The following is an 11,628-nucleotide window of genomic DNA, read 5'->3' as shown; positions in this document are numbered from 1 at the left end:
ATTTTGTATTTTATGTACAGAAATACAATTTACATTCTAGACAATACTACAGTAGAGTGAGTTTACCTAAGGTGGTGTGTTTTGGTTTGGTTTGGTTTGGTTTGTTCTGAGAAAGGGTCTCACTTACTATGCAACCCTGGGTGGCCTGGAACTCACTGTGTAGACATAGTGGGCTTGAACTCACAGAGATCTGCCACCTGTGCCTCTGGAGGGTCAGGCATGTGCCACCATGTCAAGTGAGTTGGCTAATGAACTGAGATTATAATAAAATTACATTATTTACCCCTCTCCTTTTCTCCCACCAAACCCTCCCATATGTTCCATCTGTGTTCTCTTTCAAATTCACTACTTCTTTTCTCCTTAAAGTTCTTACACGCACACACACACACGTGTGTGTGTGTTTATTCCTATACATAAGTTCAACCTGCTCAGTAGATAAAATGTTATTTGCTTTGTACAGTACAGTTTTGAACAGAAGACATACAGGAAAACCCCTGTTCCCAAAACAAATTAAATAAAGAAATCGTTGATGGTTACTACAGTAGAAATTAAGCCTGAGGGGTCACTGAATGTAGTCACAGAAATCCACTTAGTGTTCATATTTCAGTTTTTACTTGAGAAGCTTGAACTTCAGCAGTTCAAGAGTGTGCACTGGGCTTGCAGAGAACCTGAGTTCAGTTCCCAGCACCTACGTCTGACCTACAGTCTCCTACACGTATTCACACAGAAACACATAATTTAGAATAAACTACGTTTTTAAAAAATACCGTTTCACTTGGAACCATGATGTGGCTTTTTCTCAGTAAGCAAAAGCCACAAATGTAAACAGTCTGCAGGGTCCCTGGGGTGAATCATCTATACAAAAGTGGAGTCTGGGGAATTCTTAGTGCTTACTTTGCCTAGCTTTGGCTTCTCAACCCAAACAACAAATCATTCTGGAAGAACCCCATTTGTAAGTGGGTTAGTTCTGAGAGTTAGTGTAATCAGTTGTCTGAAATTTGAGCTTTGCTTTTCTTTTCCCAAAGTTTGAGAAATGCAACTCAGCTCCCCAACTGGTCAGCAAAAATGTCACTCCAAGGAAATTGGAAGCTCTGATGCAAGAGCCACAAACACACAAACTTCTCCAAGTCTCCTGGGCAGGTGGAGCAGATGCAGAGGGAAGTGCCTACTTCAAAACACAAGGAGACCGATCTTTTCCAGGTCCAGTGACTTCTTGTTACTATGTTGGTAAGATGAGGTATTCATCTCAATGAATTGCTCTCCGCTTATCACTAGGAACTGAGGCACAGTGCCCACAGGAGCTGGGGGTTTGGAGTTTTCTCCCGTTGATAACTTGTTTTGCAGATAAATTGTTCATAAGCCAACTGTTTTCCCTTGGAGAATCACTCTTAAGATGTGCTATCCTCCTGCTCTCAGGCATAGGTGTGCAAGTGATGTACTGGAAGGCTAATTTCCATGAAAGTGGAAGCTGAGACTCATGCAATTATGGACCTTCGGATACAATTAGTATTTTTGAAACAGAGATAAGACGTCAAGACTTAGCCAAAAAGAAAAAGGTTATCACCCTAAACTTTCAAAGTTATTTGGGAAATGAACTTTAATCTCTTCATTTAAATAGAAAAAAGAATCCTTTAATAGCTTCTAGAAACTTCTTCGTGTTTGCATGAAAGAAAGAACACTCACAACTTAACTCAGATGTTATGAGGATGGACCGACAGAAGTTAGTTTCAAAATGAGGATGAATTAAAACGTAGTGATCTTCAAATGGAAAGGTAAAGTTAAAATCGGTTTTATATAACCCTCTAATACAAAATTAAAAATTTAAGGATTAGCCCAAATATCAGAATGGAAAGGATGCCTTATTTACACTCAACCTCAAACCCTCTTTATATCAATGACTGTGGACGTGATTTCTACCTAAAAAAACAATCCATTTATAAGGGAGCAAAGGCAGGACGCGGGAGTCCTGGTGGGTCATCTGTCTCATGCCACATCTGGAATATGCACCCTTGTCCTGCTGTTATCCTCCCCTTAGTTCCTCCAGCATGAGCAAGCCAGGCTCCTCTCAGACCCTAGAGTGAGTTCTGCAGGGCTGCAGCAGGGCAGGCACAGGGCCACAGAGGAAGTAACCTTATCCCAACATTTGGATCTCTGTGTTGGAGAGTATTAACCAGATTACAGGTCATAATCTATAAAAGCTCCCCTGCTAGGGCCCGGTTTGACTTCCTTCCAGATGATCTCTCTTCAAACAAATCCTGTATTGCAGTCATACTCCGTTTTGTGTCTGGAGCCAAGGAGAAGAGAAATGTGCATGTTAGAAAGGCAAGCATCCACCAAGGGTGGGAAGCTGGGCTGATGGAGCTCAACGCCTATCACCACTGGGGAGAAATGGTTTCTGAAAAGGACGCCAACTGCAGCCTTTAGGATGAAGTAATTCGTCTACGGACCCCTCATTCCGCTGGACCTCTCTTTGTGCTGTATTTGAAATGGATGCCCAGTTCAAATGTCTAGATAAGGACATGACTTATTTATTGGCACTCAGAGCTTTTCATAAATTTAATATGATTTATGGATTTTTAATAGCGGCTCTAATTGTTTCTTTACATGAGTTGCTACTTTTTTCCAAAGCCAGATTTCATTTGCTTTATTACGGCAAATGAATGAAAGGGGAAATGAGGTTTAAATAAAAAAAGTTATCCCTCAGAGGGATACGAAATAAAAAGTCGGCCTCTGAGACACATCCGCCTATCTGAAAACACTACTGAGAGGACCTGCTATTGTTTTCAAGGGGTCCGTGAAATGGACAGAATTTATCTGTTCTCATTTGTTATCTCAGCTGGTAAGCAGAATATTTATAGGAAAGCACTTTTTAAAAACTTTAAAAAAAAACTTCCATTCTCATTGAAAAGTTCTGGGGTAAAGAAACTACAATTAAGTTTATTTGCTAAATACACTATTTGGGGGATAAATTTTTTCTTTTACAAATTTCTTTCTTTCTTCTTTACTTTTTTTCTGCTTTATAATCCAGATAATAACTTTGAAACTCTACGAATATTTAGTATCCTTGAGTTTGGAACTAGTTTCTGGATCAAGTAATCCATTGACATCTTTGGAATAATTCCAAGGCTACCGCGAGCCAAGCAAAGCCACAGTCCATCTCAGAGGGAAGTCGGGACAGGAACTCAAGCAGGGCAGGATCCTGGAGGCAGCAGCTGATGCCGAGGCCATGCATGAGTAGCTTACTGGCTTACTCCCCATGGTTTCCTCTTCTAGAACCCAGGACCACATGGCCAGGGGTAGTGCCAGGGGTGGCATTACCCAAAAATGGGCCATGTTCCTCCCACATCAATCATCAGTCAAGAAAGGATACCACAGGCTTTCCTATAGGCCAGCCTGGTGTGTATTGGGGTCTATTCACTCAGTTGACATTCCCTCTTCCCAGATGACTCTCGCTCACTTGTGACAAACTGACACAAAACTAAGCAGCACAGACTAGAAATGGCCTCCTTTCTCCCAGCGTATCTCAGCTGCACAGCACAGATTCCAGCCCTGGAATGCTGCTGTGCATGTTGCTCTTGTTCTTTCAAGTCCTCCCTGGTCCATTCCAGCTATCATGATGCTCTTAAGTCTCCTCCCTGAACCTAAGTCCCCTTCCTGCCTTATCCACCCTCAGGTTGGGCTCTGAGCCTCCTCCAGCTCTGCTTACCCTTACATAGGATAAGTATCAGGTCACAAACTCAGTGCAGAGTAAGGGAGCTGCCACCCTCACATATAGGTGTCCTCATCCCTGCTATACTCCAAGGTCAACCTTGGCTCTCCAGGACCCAGAATGCCCAGGCCTCTCCAGAAATGGTTGTTTGAGTCCTACCTCTCCTGGCCTGGTAAGATTTGTTCCCAGTTCATCTAAACCTCTTGTTTAATAATAGCATTATTATTTAATTTATGTCCAGATAATCTGGATCAGGTAACTCAGGCTTGTAACCCTAGTACTTGAGAGACAGAAGGACGAGGATGCCATGAATTTGGGACCAGCCCAAGCACCAATACTCCTCCCCACTTTGCTGAATAGATTGCATAACCATCCATTGATGAGTGGCTCACTCCTGCTACATTTGACCCAGGTAATCTGTCTCCTGTAAAACTGTTTGGAGTGAATTCCTGTAGCTGCAAGATATCTTGTCCAAAAAATTGTATCTAATTATATACATCTGTATTTAAATGTAGTAGAAAATGTTCAAAGAAGTAGAAGAGTCCATAGGGACCTTGCAGATAAGAGGGTATGTCTTTGTCCTTGCATTCCTTGGAAAGCGAGGAACTATCCTCAGGTGGGAAATGAACTGGTGCGAAAGTTCACCCACTGAAAGAACAAAACTTGGCGAGAGTCACGTAGTCATGTGTCCCTGCCATGGTCTGACTCATTGCCTGCGTCTTTCCAGGCAAACCTAGTTCTTTCTCTTTTCACAGGGCTTGCCCATGTTTCTTAGTCTTGAATCTACTAGAACTGTGTGTGTTCTCACGGTCTTTGGCTTATCAGTACCAGCAGAGAGGGCCCTCTGCAGTTGTTTAAACGGGACAGTTCTCACTCCAATTCCACCCATGTGCTTTTAAGTATTCACTTTGTTTTCTAGTTGCATTGGTGCTGACATTTAAAATCTAGTGATCAGTTATTTGGAAAGAATCACTGTTTGACAGCTTACGGGCTAATTTGATTTCTTTAAAAACAAAACAACAAAACATTTTCATCTGAGTTGATAGAATCAAAAGTCATGAATTCAGTAGCGTTTTTCCTAATTTAATTTGCATAAATCCCCGGTGGTTGCTTGTCAAACACAAGGTTCCTGAGTCTGATCTTTGTAGATTCTGATTCGGAAGTTAAGAGCACTGAAGCAGAACATGCGTTGTATCAACACCCAGAAGGGAGGGACTTGGTAGCTCTCCCTTTGAGAAGCACTAGAATGCAAAGGATCCCACATAAAGGGCTGGTAAAGCTTGCAATTAGCCAAATTACATACATTAGTGAGAACATTTCAATTACCAGTACCACACTCCCCAATCAAATCCATTTAAATAAAGCCAGCATTGATGTCAGATCCATGGACCCGGAAAGTGCAGGGACAGACCTGGCTTTAGCGTCATAGAACCATCTGCTACTTTCAAAGGATATCATGAAACCTGATTTATCTCCATCTTTTGGAATTGTTTTCTTGTTCCAATACTCTGCTTCCTTCAGGATTTTTTTCCAAGAGCTGGCAAGATGGCCAGCCATTCCATGTTTCTGTGCTGCTTGCTAAAGCTTCCATGACTGTGTCATATTGAACTGAGCCGTGTCCTATTCCCACTGTCCCCAAGACAATTTTCACGGCTACTGATAGAATGCCAGGCCTTAGTGCGTCCCCCACAAATAAGAGAACGCAATAGAGAATCCTGTGATGTGTTGAGGAGGTTGGGATGTGGGACAGTTCAGGTTCAGCCCCATGCGAGCCGATGAGGGAGCAGCGCTGATTTCACCCATTCAACAAAAACCAGCATACGGGTCATAGACCCAAGTCTGCATCCTCAGACGTTCTATGTTAATAGATGCTATTAAAGCCACAATCTCCTTAACTACTTGGTCACATAGATAATCTTACATTTCAGCTTCGCAGTGGCAGAGTCCCGAAACCATCTGTTTGTTTCCGCACAATATCTGCTTAGTAAATGTATTTAGTGATGATTGTTAGCTTAGCTGTTTCAGAGAGGAGAACATGTGTCTCAGCAAATAGTTTGTATGAATTCGAGCCCATTAGATGGTTAGTATTCCATTATGTTGCGTTGAACCGACACGCCTAACTATGATGGCAGGGTGATAAACTGATGAACGGTTAAAAAACATCCGTGAAAACCTCACAATGGGAGGGGAGGGATAAAAGAGGTGAAATTAAAAACAAATCGCAGAATAAATTGAAAGAGTCAGATGAAGAAGATGGATTCTAAAAGCTGAGTGGACGGCTCGAGTCCAGGCTGGGAAAGGAAAGGTCCCCTGGGCGTGGACCTGGGCAGGTGAGAGATGGGATGATGGGAGAGAGGATGGAAACTGCCTGGCTTCAGACACGCCGGCCCTGATGCTGCTGCCTGCTGTGGGTGGGAGGCTCACAGAAAACCCCTGGTTTTTACCAGCTGTGCTGTGCTGTGGAGGAATCACACAGAAAGTCTCTGCGACACCACTGGAGGAGGGGTTGAGTTGTATGTGAAGGAAGAGGCACTGTCCGCAAGGGGCAGACATAGAGAGCTGTGGACGCCAAAGGTCTCGTTGGATTCCAGTTTTCCGTGATTCCAAATCTAATTCTTTCTGAGTAGTTGTAGTCTGAGGCTCAGCTGAATGTGAACCATATATGCCCCTCTTCCGGGCCTGCTGTCTGATCTGGTTTGAAGGGAGCCAGGTGTTCCAGCAGCCATGGCTCAGGACAACAAGAAGGGTCCAGGCATCTTTTTTTTTCTGTTTGGAATAACTTATTATCAGTGCCTTTATGACCAAAAGTTTAAATCAAAATGTCTAAAAATTATGATCATTAGTCTCATGGACCTCTAAAGGCTTTTTGTATTATCTATTCATTCAAATTTTAAGATTTCAAAAACTGGCAAAATATATCTTACCAACAAAAATCCCCAGTAATCAAATGATCTGTCAGAATCATGTGAGTTTTTTTTAAAGCACAAGTGTTTATGTTACATGATACATATATTCACATTCTAAATCACTCGTTCCTCTAGACACATTTAAGAATGATTTGACCATGTATTCTACTCAAGGAAAGCAAGTCCAATGAATCTATAGTGAAATTAGACACCAAGACAAACTGGCATAGCTGTGTATAAAAGTGACTTCGAGAGCTGGACGCAGGATGACGTCAGTATGTTGGCAAGTGGAGATGCACAGCAAGACTAGACTGTCTGATGCCCAGCTTCCGGTCAAACAAAGGATGGAGACAAAGCTGCAGCAGCCAACAGCTACTGATGAGCTGAGGCATTGTCATGGGTTTCTGGTTATAGTAGGTGTCTATTGGATGTGCAAGATTCCTATTTAATCTTTTCTACCCCGAGCTCTCATCTCTGTCAGCTGCAATGAGATGAAAGAGAGACACACTCTTGCCCCAGACAAGCTGGGATCAAATGGCACAGGCATTGTCCGGATGGCTTTGGGACGGGAAGCAGGAGCCTAGCTCTCTAGCTCAGTTGAGATGCTCATAGGTTCCCCTTGTGCACAGCTGGCTGGGACAACACTCCTGCAGTAATCAGGGGAGAGATATATGGAGAGAGATCTATTAAATAGACACGGACCTTACTCCTTAATCATCCAGACTAACCCATCTTTCTCACTGACTCCCAGTCAACAATCCTCTTCCAGGACCTATGACATCTACTTAAGCCAGTCTCTACCTCACCCCACTCCAGCCTCTGAGATGCCATTCCAACCTCCTCTTGATGATGGCATTAGAGTCTCCATCTTCTTCTACAGCCTATGCTCTGGTACCACTCTCACGGCCTTGGTATTGTTGGTGACTGTAACTGCCCTACCTTACATCTCATCTTCTTATTCATTACTTGAGTGCATTGTTCCCACAACTGTCCAGCTGTGGAGACACGATCACCTAGGGCTTCCCCCCATCCTAGACTTGAACCAGGGGTTTGTTGTTATTACTACTATTTTCGGAACAACCTTTCCCTTCTTCATATCCTCCAGTCTCCATGCTGTGCCCTCCGATGCCTTCATTCCTGTACTGTTCACCCTGACAGCATTGGCCTGCTGATCTGAGCCCCTGCCCACTATGATGGACAGCTCAACATGAGCAACCACACCAATGATATACATAGCCTGACCCCAAACTCCCATGCCTCCTTATTCCCTGTCTTCTTTCTTTGTTTTTGATTAGCATGGAAGGTTCAGGAGCAAAATTATCAAAATCGATATTGAACTTAACTATGCATTTGCACCCTACCATCGCTGTTTAAAGATCAACCTTATTTTTAGCTTTCTAGATTCTGAGTTCTAGAGTCTCTGGTCAGGTCCATTCCCTGCCCCCATTGTTTATGTTCCTCACAGTCTATCTCCAGTCTCCTGCACTTAGTCTCAGAGATGCCTCCACCACCTACTTTACTGAAAAGAAAATATGAATGACATGTCAAGCTCCCTTAAATTTTCTTATTTCCCCCTAAAAATTATACCTCTATCCAAACTTTTTTTTCAATTCTGAGGAAAGATTAAACCATTGACTTATGGGCTCATCCCAACCGTAGGGTAAAATTTTTAATGAAATGCAGCAGGTCCTAAGCCGAATCCCTCATCCATCTCTCTACCAGCATGTGGGATGCTCAGTGTCACCATCTGTTCCCTGGTGTTTTCTCCCCGTTTATCACCACCACGCCAGACCAACCGGTGGTCAGCTGCAATGCCTTCGCCTCTAGAAAAGTGTACTGCTGGTCCTGGTGACTCCCGGAGAGTTCATTCCCTAACCCACCCAGATTAGACCTTCAGCTCCCTCACTGCCTTCAGCAGGCTGCCTTTCCCACCCCCGTTTCCTCACTGACTTTGGTGAAGGGACTGATCCCTAAGCAGGGTTTCAGGGATGGGTCAGTGATATACCTTTGCTTGTCTCCTACATGGGAGTGGCAAGCTTCTGAGCAATACTGTAGCTGTCGCCTGACACATCTTTCTCCTCCCTTTGGGCCATCCTTGCTCTCTGCTCATCCCCCACACGTTATGCCGGTTTACCGTCTTTCCCTTCTCCACACACCTAGAAGGTCTGCAGCATGTTTTATGCTGCACTATTTCCGTTATTATGTACTTATTTCTTGTGTGTGTGACTCTTTAAGGAGAGTTGATGCTCCTCAGAACAACACCTCTTTTTTTTTTTAATCACATGTCCATTTTATCTCCGGGGCAGTGGCCACTCATTCAATATCTCAAACATCTTCTGCCTTCACTGCCAAGAGTCAGACCTTTGTGCTTGAAAATGGAATCCTCACGTGCACATCTGCATCTCAAACATGGACCAGTTCTTCAGAATTTCTCTCTGGAATGAGTCAACATAACTCATTCCTCTCTCGGTGCTGGTTGTGCTGACCTAGCCTCCCAGGAATCTTGGAGGATGAGAACCATTCCTGACTATGCAGGGCTAGCGGAGCCCTGTGCCAAAATGCTCGCCCAAACTATGCGGAAGACGAAAGAACACAGATGCAGCTTGTGTCCGCACATCATAAACACTCAGCGTGTGGAATCATAATTTAGGATTCTAGGGAGCTGGTAGGCAGCAATGATTTGGAAATTGAACTTAAGTCCCAACCTTTATATGAAATTTGCATAAATCAGAACTAAAACATGAGATCGTAGCTTGGGTTTTACCTTTATGATGGGTTAAGACTCATTAGAGTCAAAGTAATCTAAGCAAGGCAGGCCACACATCTCTTCTTTTAAAAGAGAAATTTGGAAAACATTAACCTTGCCCAGTCTCCATCCCTAACGCAGGAACCCTCCCACACAGTCATTGCCTATGGTTCCAACAGTGCTTCCTAAATGACTTGGAGCACCACACTCCCTGAGGCAACCTGCTTCATTTGGAAGTACATTCCACGTATGCAAAGGCTTGACCTTGCCTGAGTTACAGACGCATTCAAGCATGGTAAGGCACGCAGATGGGTAAAGCAGGCTGTGTGGAAGATGGTAAGGAATGGTGAGGTCTGTGGTGATAGCAGCCTTTAGTGTGGGAGAATTGTCTGTATTCTGTCAATCATGGTGTAAATAAACGCTGATTGGCCAGGCAGGAAGCATAGGAGGGGGTCAACCAGACAGGAAGTAGAGGTGGGAAGATGAGAACTGGTAAATTCTGGGAAGGAGGAAGCCCATTCCTCCCCAGTCCTGCCCAGACCACGGAAGAAGAAAGATGTGACCTGCCCCACTAGAAAAGGTACCAAGCCATGTGGTTAGCATAGCTAAAGATAATGGGCTAATATAAGTGATAAGAGCTAATACAAAGCCTGAGCTAATGGGCTAATCAGTTGATAACCTGATGTAGACTCTCTGTGTGATTTTCTCTGGAACCTAACGGCTGTGGGAACCGGGCAGAAACCCCGCCGAGCCGGCCATCATGTTACAAGTCTTGACTTATAGAGCAGATGTCCCCTGCTGCTGTGACTGAAAGGGCCCAACATGTTGTCTCTCACTGTGATGCAGGGGGAGGCCAAAAGTCCAGATAGGATTGGGGCATTTGGGGACTTCTTAATAGAGCAACTAATTCAAAATATAGCTAAAACATAACAGTAAGTAAATAAGAAATACACAGAGAAACCCTGTCTTGAAAAACAAAGCAAAGCAAAACAAAAAACAAACAAAGAGAAAGAGTGGAAAGGAAGGAAGGATGGAAGGAAGGAAGGAAGGAAGGAAGTTTATAGGCCAAACTCCACTTTTTTAACTTAATTTCTGCCCCACAATTTCACCTTCATTTAAAGAAATTAAACCTTTATAGTAAAGTGTCAGAAGTCAAGTGTGAAGGCTATATCCTGTTCTCCATGCTTACCATGGTCTTTTCTAAATCTCCTGTCTTTTGAAGTTTGAATCTAACCACAGTTAAGTTCAAAATCAGTAACACATACTTGTTTGAGAGAGCAGTCATTTGGGGTTCCTTGATGTAGACCAGTGTTTCTCAACGTTCCTAATGCTGTGACCCCTTAATACAGTTCCTAACATTGTGATGACCTCTCACCGTAACTGTAATTTTCATAACTGTAATTTTGCTACTGTTATGAATCAAATACCCTTGTTTTCCGAGAGTCTTAGGTGGCGCCTATAAAGGGCTGAGACTCACAGAACCATGGGTGTAAAAAATCTATTTTTAATCTGTTGCTTGCTTATTTCTAGTCTATCGTGATAATTTCCATTTGGAAAAATCTACCTTGTAGCCTCTAGCCTCCCAGTTTTATCTACAGCAAATTCGTATGTGAAACTTTCATGGCCTCATTTAAATCAAGACTTAAAAACATAAATGGAGTTTTCCCATAACCAAATACCCATTTCATGGTAGGCCAGGATTCCACTGCCTGGACTTCCAGTTGGCGTCCATCAGTCACTTGTTAAGAGTCTTTAAATCTTTGGAAAATATTATCCAGTCTGCTTAGATTACCACACCGTCTTCCATGCTGTAGTTTACTCTCTTGATGAGAACATAACAAAGGTCAACAGCTAGTTTGTTGAAATGAACGCACATTGCCCGAATAGTTTTCCTCATTTGCTAACTTAATTCCAGCTAAAAACCAGCCAAGGTCGCTACCCCTGTTTCACTTGCTGGCTTAGCTCCGGTGGCTTCCTTCACTGTCTTTTCTGAAAAGCAACCACCAAATGCTACTCCTGCTCAGGGAGCATGGTGTGGCCTGTGTCCCTGCAGTAGTGGGGCCTCAGGGCAGCCCTGAGGGAGGTTAATTGACAGTCAGACACCAAAACATCTCTGCCATCCTGCAAGCTCCAGGTAGTCCCAGGCCAGGCTTCAGAACAACAGAAAAACCCTGGCCAGAATGCATTTCTTTGATAAATATTTTGGTGGCATTTGAACTTGTATAGGACACTTGTAATTTCCTTATTAAATCAATTTTTAATCTTAG

The sequence above is a fragment of the Arvicola amphibius genome, chromosome 7, assembly GCF_903992535.2.
Source record: "Arvicola amphibius chromosome 7, mArvAmp1.2, whole genome shotgun sequence".
Lineage (NCBI taxonomy): Eukaryota > Metazoa > Chordata > Mammalia > Rodentia > Cricetidae > Arvicola > Arvicola amphibius.
The sequence above is the reverse complement of the archived record's forward strand: the minus strand, read 5'-3'. Positions refer to the sequence as shown.